Here is a 6,554-nt window from a genome sequence, read left to right as displayed (position 1 = left end):
TTTTTTTTTTTTTTTTTTGGTTTAAGACTCATGGAAGAGGTACAACAATCATTAATGTGCATGACATGAGTGGATAGAGGGAGTGATTTTATTTAAGATATTTGAAAATATGAAAATTTAGAATTTTCCCAAGTGTTATACGGTATTTTATAATTGCCTTCTTCTCTTATGGGAGCCCTGGTAGCATAGAGCCTATGGCATTTGACTGCTAACAAGAAGGCTGGCGGTTCAAACACACCAACCACTCCTCAGAAGGAAGATGGAGCAATCCTACTTCCATAGTGATACTGCCTCGGAAACCCAAGGAGGGGTCTCTATGAGTCGGGGCCGACTTGATGGCACATAACAACAACAAAAATCTTCTCTTATAAAGCATATAAGGAAAGAGCAGGCAATTTCGAAATATATGATATTCGAGATCTCTTGCTCTGTGGAAAATGTGCACAATAAACTTTAAGCTTTGATTTCCTAATTGTCACTCACCTTACTCTGACAAATGTGTATAATGATTTTTTAAGTTAAGCTTGTAGATTTAAGTGAAATTGTGAGAAATAATACAGAGAGGTCTCATCTACACTTAGTCCATGTAACATCTTAAAAAATTATGCTACAAATTTCAAGCAGAAAATTGACACTGATAGAATCCACTATTTTACCAGTCTTACATATATTCCTTTGTGTGCCTGCACATGTGTGTGTTTCTGTTTGTGTGCACATTCTATGAAACTTTATCACATATGTAGGTTTGTGTATCCATTACCACAGTTAGGGTACAAAAGAATTCTACTTCAAGAATCCATCATGTTACCATTTGCATTTGTAATTTCACCCATTTCCCTCATGCTTCCCTTTCCATCTACTATCACTAATCCCTGGCAGTCACTAATCTATTTTCCATAGCTATATTTTATATAAAAGGATTGCATCTTGATTTATATTGACTGAGGTTTTTGAGTGTATCACTTTGTACACTTTTCTTAGTGACTTCTCTGTATATTACTGTTTCTATATATATGTACAGAATATATATATGATGACTATATATATAGTAGTAATATATACATTAATATATATCAATAATTGATAATTACTGGTGATTATAACACAAAAGTTAGAAACAAAGAAAAGGCTGGAAAATATGGTCTCAGTGACAGAAATGACACCAGCAATTACATGACAGAATTTTGGAAGACCAACATCTTATTAATTGCAAAAACCTTTTTTCAGCAATGTAAACAGTAACTCTCTAAGTCATCCTCACCAGATTGAATATACAGGAATCAAATTGACTACATATTTGCAAAGAGAACATGGAAAAGCTCAATATCATCACTTAAAACAAGGCCAGGAGACAACTGTAGAACAGACAAATAATTGCTCATATGCAAGTTGAAGTTGAAAATTAAAACAAGTCCATCACATCCAAAATATGAGCTTATGTATGTCCCACATGAATTTAGTGGTCATCTGAAGAACAGATTTGATGAAGTGAACACAAATGACTGAAGACCAGATGAGTTGTGTAATGATATTAAGGAAATCATTTATGAAAAAAGCAAAAGGTCATTTAAAAGAGAGGAAAGAAAAGACCAAAAGTGATGTCAGAGGAAACTCTGGAACTTGCTCTTGAACAGAGAGTAGCTAAAATGAATGGAAGAAACAAAGAAATAAAAGACCTGAATAGAAAATTTCAAAGAGCAGCTTGAGAAGACAAAGTATTATAAAATGTGCAAGGATTGGGAGTTAGAAAATCAAAAGGAAATAACACATTTGGCATTTCCAAAGCTGAAGGAACTAAAGAAAAAATTCCAACCACTGGGTTGGTATATTGAAGGATTCTGTGGTGGCACAATTGTAAAGCATTCAGCTGCTAACCAAAAGGTCAGAGATTTGAACCGACCATCCACTCTGCAGGAGAAAGATTTGGCATCCCATTTTTGTAAAGGTTTACAGCCTTTGAAACCATATAGAGCAGTCTTATTCTGTCCAAAAACATTGCTACGAGTCAGAATTGACTTGATGGCAGCGGGTTATTGGCAAAATATTGAACAATACAGGAAGCGTCAAAAGAGGATGGAAGGAATACAGAGTCACCATACCAAAAAGAACTGGTAAATATTCAGCCATATCCGGAGATAGCATATGATCAAGGAAAATTCACTGAAGTAATTGGTGAAAAACAAGGCTTCAGGAAGTGGCAGAATACTTATTGATATAATTCAATAAATACATGCAATGCAGGAAGGGCTCACTCATTTATGTCAAGAAATTTGAAAAATGACAGCCTGGCCAACCTTGCTGGAAGAGATCTATATCTGTGGTAATTCCAAACAAAGGTAATCCAACAGGATATGGAAATTATAAAACAATATAATTAATATCACAGGTAAGGAACATTTTTCTGAAAATAATTTTAAAATGGTTGTGGAAGTATATTGACAGAGAAGTGCCAGAAATTCACGCTGGACTCAGAATGTTGAATGATGGATATGATTACTGATATCAGACTAATCTTGGCTATAAGCAAAGAATAACAGAAGGATGTTTACTTGTGTTTTTTTTTTTTTTTTTTTTTTTGACTGTGCAAAAGTACACAACTGTGTGCATGATAATAAATTTTGGACAATATTGCAAATAATGGGAATTCCAGAACACTTAATTTTGCTCATGAGGAGCTGTACTTACACCAAGTGGCAGTCCTTTGAACACAAGAGGAAAATGCATGGTTTAAAATCAGAAAAAGTGTCATCAGGGTTGTATCCTTTCACCATACTTATTCAATCTACATGCTGAGCAAATAATCCAAGAAGCTGGACTATATGAGTAAGAAAACGGCATCAGAATTAGAAGTAAACTCATTAACAACTTGAGGTATGCAGTATGACACACCTTGCTTGCGGAAAGTGAACATGACTTGAACCACTTAGACATGAAGATCAAAGACTACCACCTTCAGTATGGATTACAGCTCAACATAAAGAAAACAAAAATTCTCACAAGAGGACCCATAAGCAACATCACCATAAATGGGGAAAATATTTTATTTGTTAAGGATTTCATTTTATTTGGATCTGCAATCAAGGTCCATGGAAGCACAGTCAATAAATCAAATTTGTTGTTGTTATTATATGCCGTAGAGTCAGCCCCGACTCATAGCGACCCCTCCTTGGGTTTCCGAGGCAGTATCACTACGGAAGTAGGATTGCCCAACCTTCCTTCCGGGAATAAATCAAATAGTGTATTTTATTAGGTAAATTTGTTGTAAAAGTCCTCTTTAAAGTGTTAAAGAGCAAAGATGTCACTTTGAGGACTAAAGAGCACCTAACTCAACCCATGGTATTTTCAGTTGCTTTATATGCATTGGAAAGCTGGACTCTAAATAAGGAAGACTGAGGAAGAATTGGTACATTGGAATTATGGTGTTGGCGAATAATATTGGATATACCATGGACTGGTGAAAAACATATTTGTCTTACAAGAAATATAGCCAGAATGCTGCATGAAAATGAGGATGGAGTGACTTCATACCACATAGGACTAGTCCCTGGAGAAGAACATTATGCTTTGTAAACTAGAGCATCATCAAAAAAGAGGAAGACACTCAAGTAGATGGATTAACACAGTGACTGCAACAATGCTTGAGCATAGCAATGATTATGAGGATGGCCCAAGACCAGGTAGTGTTTTGTTCTGTTGTACACAGGGTCACCATGAGTCACAACCATCTCAATAGCACAACAACAACAGTAGTAAAATGTTGGTTTTTTCAGTAGCCACTTTTTTAGTAGTGGATGGCCCCATTTTTCCCAGTTAGTCTTCGTCTGGAAGCTCCAGTGAAACCTGTCCACCATGGGTGACTCTTATGGGTTTGAATTACTGGTGACAAAGCCTCCAGCCTCACAGCAACACACAAGCCACCACAGAACAATAAACTGATAGACAAGTTCTACTATTATCTAATACAGGAAACTATGGTGGTGCTGTGGTTAACCCTTGGGCTGCTATCCAAAATTTTGGTTCAAACCAACTAGCTGCTCTGTAGGAGAAAGATGAGGCATCTGCTTCTATAAAGATTTGTAGCTGTGAAAATCCTATGGGGTTGCTGTGAGTTAGAATAGAGCCCAAGGTAGTGGGTTTGATTTTTTGGTAGTATGTAATACCTATTAGTATTGACATTTTGTCATTTTGAGTAAACCATGTCAACTTTATTTTCATTAGAATCCATTACCCTCCCCACCTTTTAAATACCACTGTCTTATTTCCTTTCCATATACTGAACATTACATCAGTTAGTGCTAAAATTTTTATTTGAATCACCAATTATAATTTGGAAAACTCATGAAGGAAAGAGTAGTCTATTGTATTTACCTGTATTTTTTTCTCCTTCTGTAGTTCTTTATTCTTTCTTGATGTTCCACTGTTCCTTGTTTTATTGTTTCCTTTGAGAACCTTTTGTTTTATCTTTTTATTGTGATTTGAGTGAAAGTTTACAGAACAAATTGGTTTTCCATCCCACTTTTCATACATGCTTTGCTTCGTGACATTGGATGCAGTTCCCACATAGTAACAGTACTTCCTCCCTGTGGTTTCCACCTCCATTTGTCCTTATTGCCCATCCATTCCTGCCTTCTGAGCTTTATCCCTGGGCAAATGCTGTTCTTTGGATTTCAGATGGTTGATTGTTCTAAGGAGTTCGTACCTCCATGGTGTTATTATTCACCCCATAGGACTGTCTATTATTTGGCTGAAAGTTGAGCCACAGGGGTGAGTTCAGTTTCAGGTTTGAAAGTTGTCCTTTGAAGAACTTTCTTTCTCCTTTAAGATGGTTCTGCTAGTGACAAATTCTTGTACTTTTCCTTCTTCTGAGAATATACTTATTTTACTTTCAATCCTGAAGGATAGTTTTACCTAATAACAATTCGAGGTTGACGATTCTTTATTCTCAGCCTTGAAAATGTGCCACTCTCTCTGGCCTCCATTATTTCAGGTGAAAAATTCATTGTCTTTCAAATTGGTGTTTCTGTATAGATAATACATGATTCTATCTGCTTGCTTTTCCTTCTAGTTTTCAGAAGTTTTAATTTTGATTTATCTTGGCATAGATTTCTATTTGTCATTTATTCAACTTCTTGACTCTATGAGTTTATGTGTTTTATCAAATTTGAGTAGTTGTCAGCTAATAATTCCTTGAACATTCTTTCTGCCTCGCCTTCTTTCCCCTTTTCTTCTGCAACTCTGATGGCACAAAATGTTTGATTTTTGTTATTGTCCCACAGATCCTTGAGGCTCTATTTATTTTTTTCCATCTGTTTTCTTTCTAATATTCAGGTTACTTGAATTATATTGATCTGTCCTTAAATTCACTGAGTCTCTTCTCTGTCATCTCCACAATACTATTGAGTTGATATGGTAAATGTTTATTTTTGGTTAATTTTATTTTTCATTTCTATAATTTCAATTTGGTTTGTTTGCAACTTTTTTTTTTTTTTTGAAGCTTTCTTATTTTCTCATTTATCTCAATATAATTAGTAATTTCTTATGCATTTTTGTGGTGGCTGTTAAAAATCCTGCTCAGAAAATTTCAGCATCTGATTCATTTCAGTATCTGTATCTGTCAGTTGTCGTTTCCCATTCAACTTGTGAATTGCATGGTTTTGGGTATGACAAGTGTTTGTTATTTGTTTTAAATTATACCCTGCACATTTTGGTTATTATGCTGGAGCCTCTGGATCCTATTTAAATCTTTTATTCTAGAAGGCAGTCACCCAGTTTAGTTTTAGCACACAGGTCTTGGTTTGCTTTGGTAGGCTATGATTCCAATGACAGTTTAATTTTCAGATCATTTGTGGAGCCAGTTTGGCCAGTCTGATTGATCTGATTCTTCCAAACTTCCCACTGATCCCTACTACTGCCACCTATGGGGACAGAGGAGCTTTCCCAGACCAGACCACCTGGTGGCTATATGTGGGGCAAGGTAGTCTCTCACTCATGAGGAAGATGTCAGTTTGCTTTGCTGGGTTCTGTTCAAGCTGGACTTTCCCTGCCAGTGGTGCCCAGCCTCCTGGAGTCTGTAGGTTGAGAAGGCGAGTTTCCAGCCAAGTGAGGGAGGAGACCTTTTCCCCCTGACGCTTGTTATTGGGTAGATTTCTGCATCATTTTCTTTTCCAGTGCCACCAGCCTATCCTGATGTTCCTGATGAGATTCCCATTCAGTGGGTCATAATAATGAATCTGCAAAGGAGTCACCACCTTTGGTTGCTAAGTTGGGGTTCAGAAATGTGGGAACCTACTATTGTGTAGGAGGCTTAAGACATCCTGTCACTGCATTATTCCTAGAGACTTGGTGCTCCTAACCAGTAATTCTCTTCTGGTTTGCAGACTACTCCTGTAGTTGCCTCTTGCTTAATACAAGGGTTTATAATTATTTCTACCAGGCCCATAATAACAATAATATATATATATATATATATATATATATATATATATATATATATATAATGGTTTGTCGCTAAATGAGTTGAGAAGCATAATTCAGCAAGCTACTATGAGATCTCC

The 6,554-nt window shown here is 36.2% G+C and overlaps 1 protein-coding gene across 1 annotated transcript in view; it reads left to right on the top strand.

Moving 5' to 3' along the window:
- Window positions 1–6,554, top strand: part of CADM2 (cell adhesion molecule 2) — a 417,999-nt gene that overhangs the window by 135,755 nt on the left and 275,690 nt on the right. The window lies entirely within an intron of this gene.

Source organism: Orycteropus afer, unplaced genomic scaffold (genome assembly GCF_000298275.1).
Source record: "Orycteropus afer afer isolate SDZICR_OR568_19922 unplaced genomic scaffold, OryAfe1.0 scaffold00225, whole genome shotgun sequence".
In the NCBI taxonomy this organism is placed as follows: Eukaryota; Metazoa; Chordata; class Mammalia; order Tubulidentata; family Orycteropodidae; genus Orycteropus; species Orycteropus afer.
Note: the sequence above shows the minus strand (reverse complement) of the source record. Positions and strands in the feature narration are given on the sequence as shown.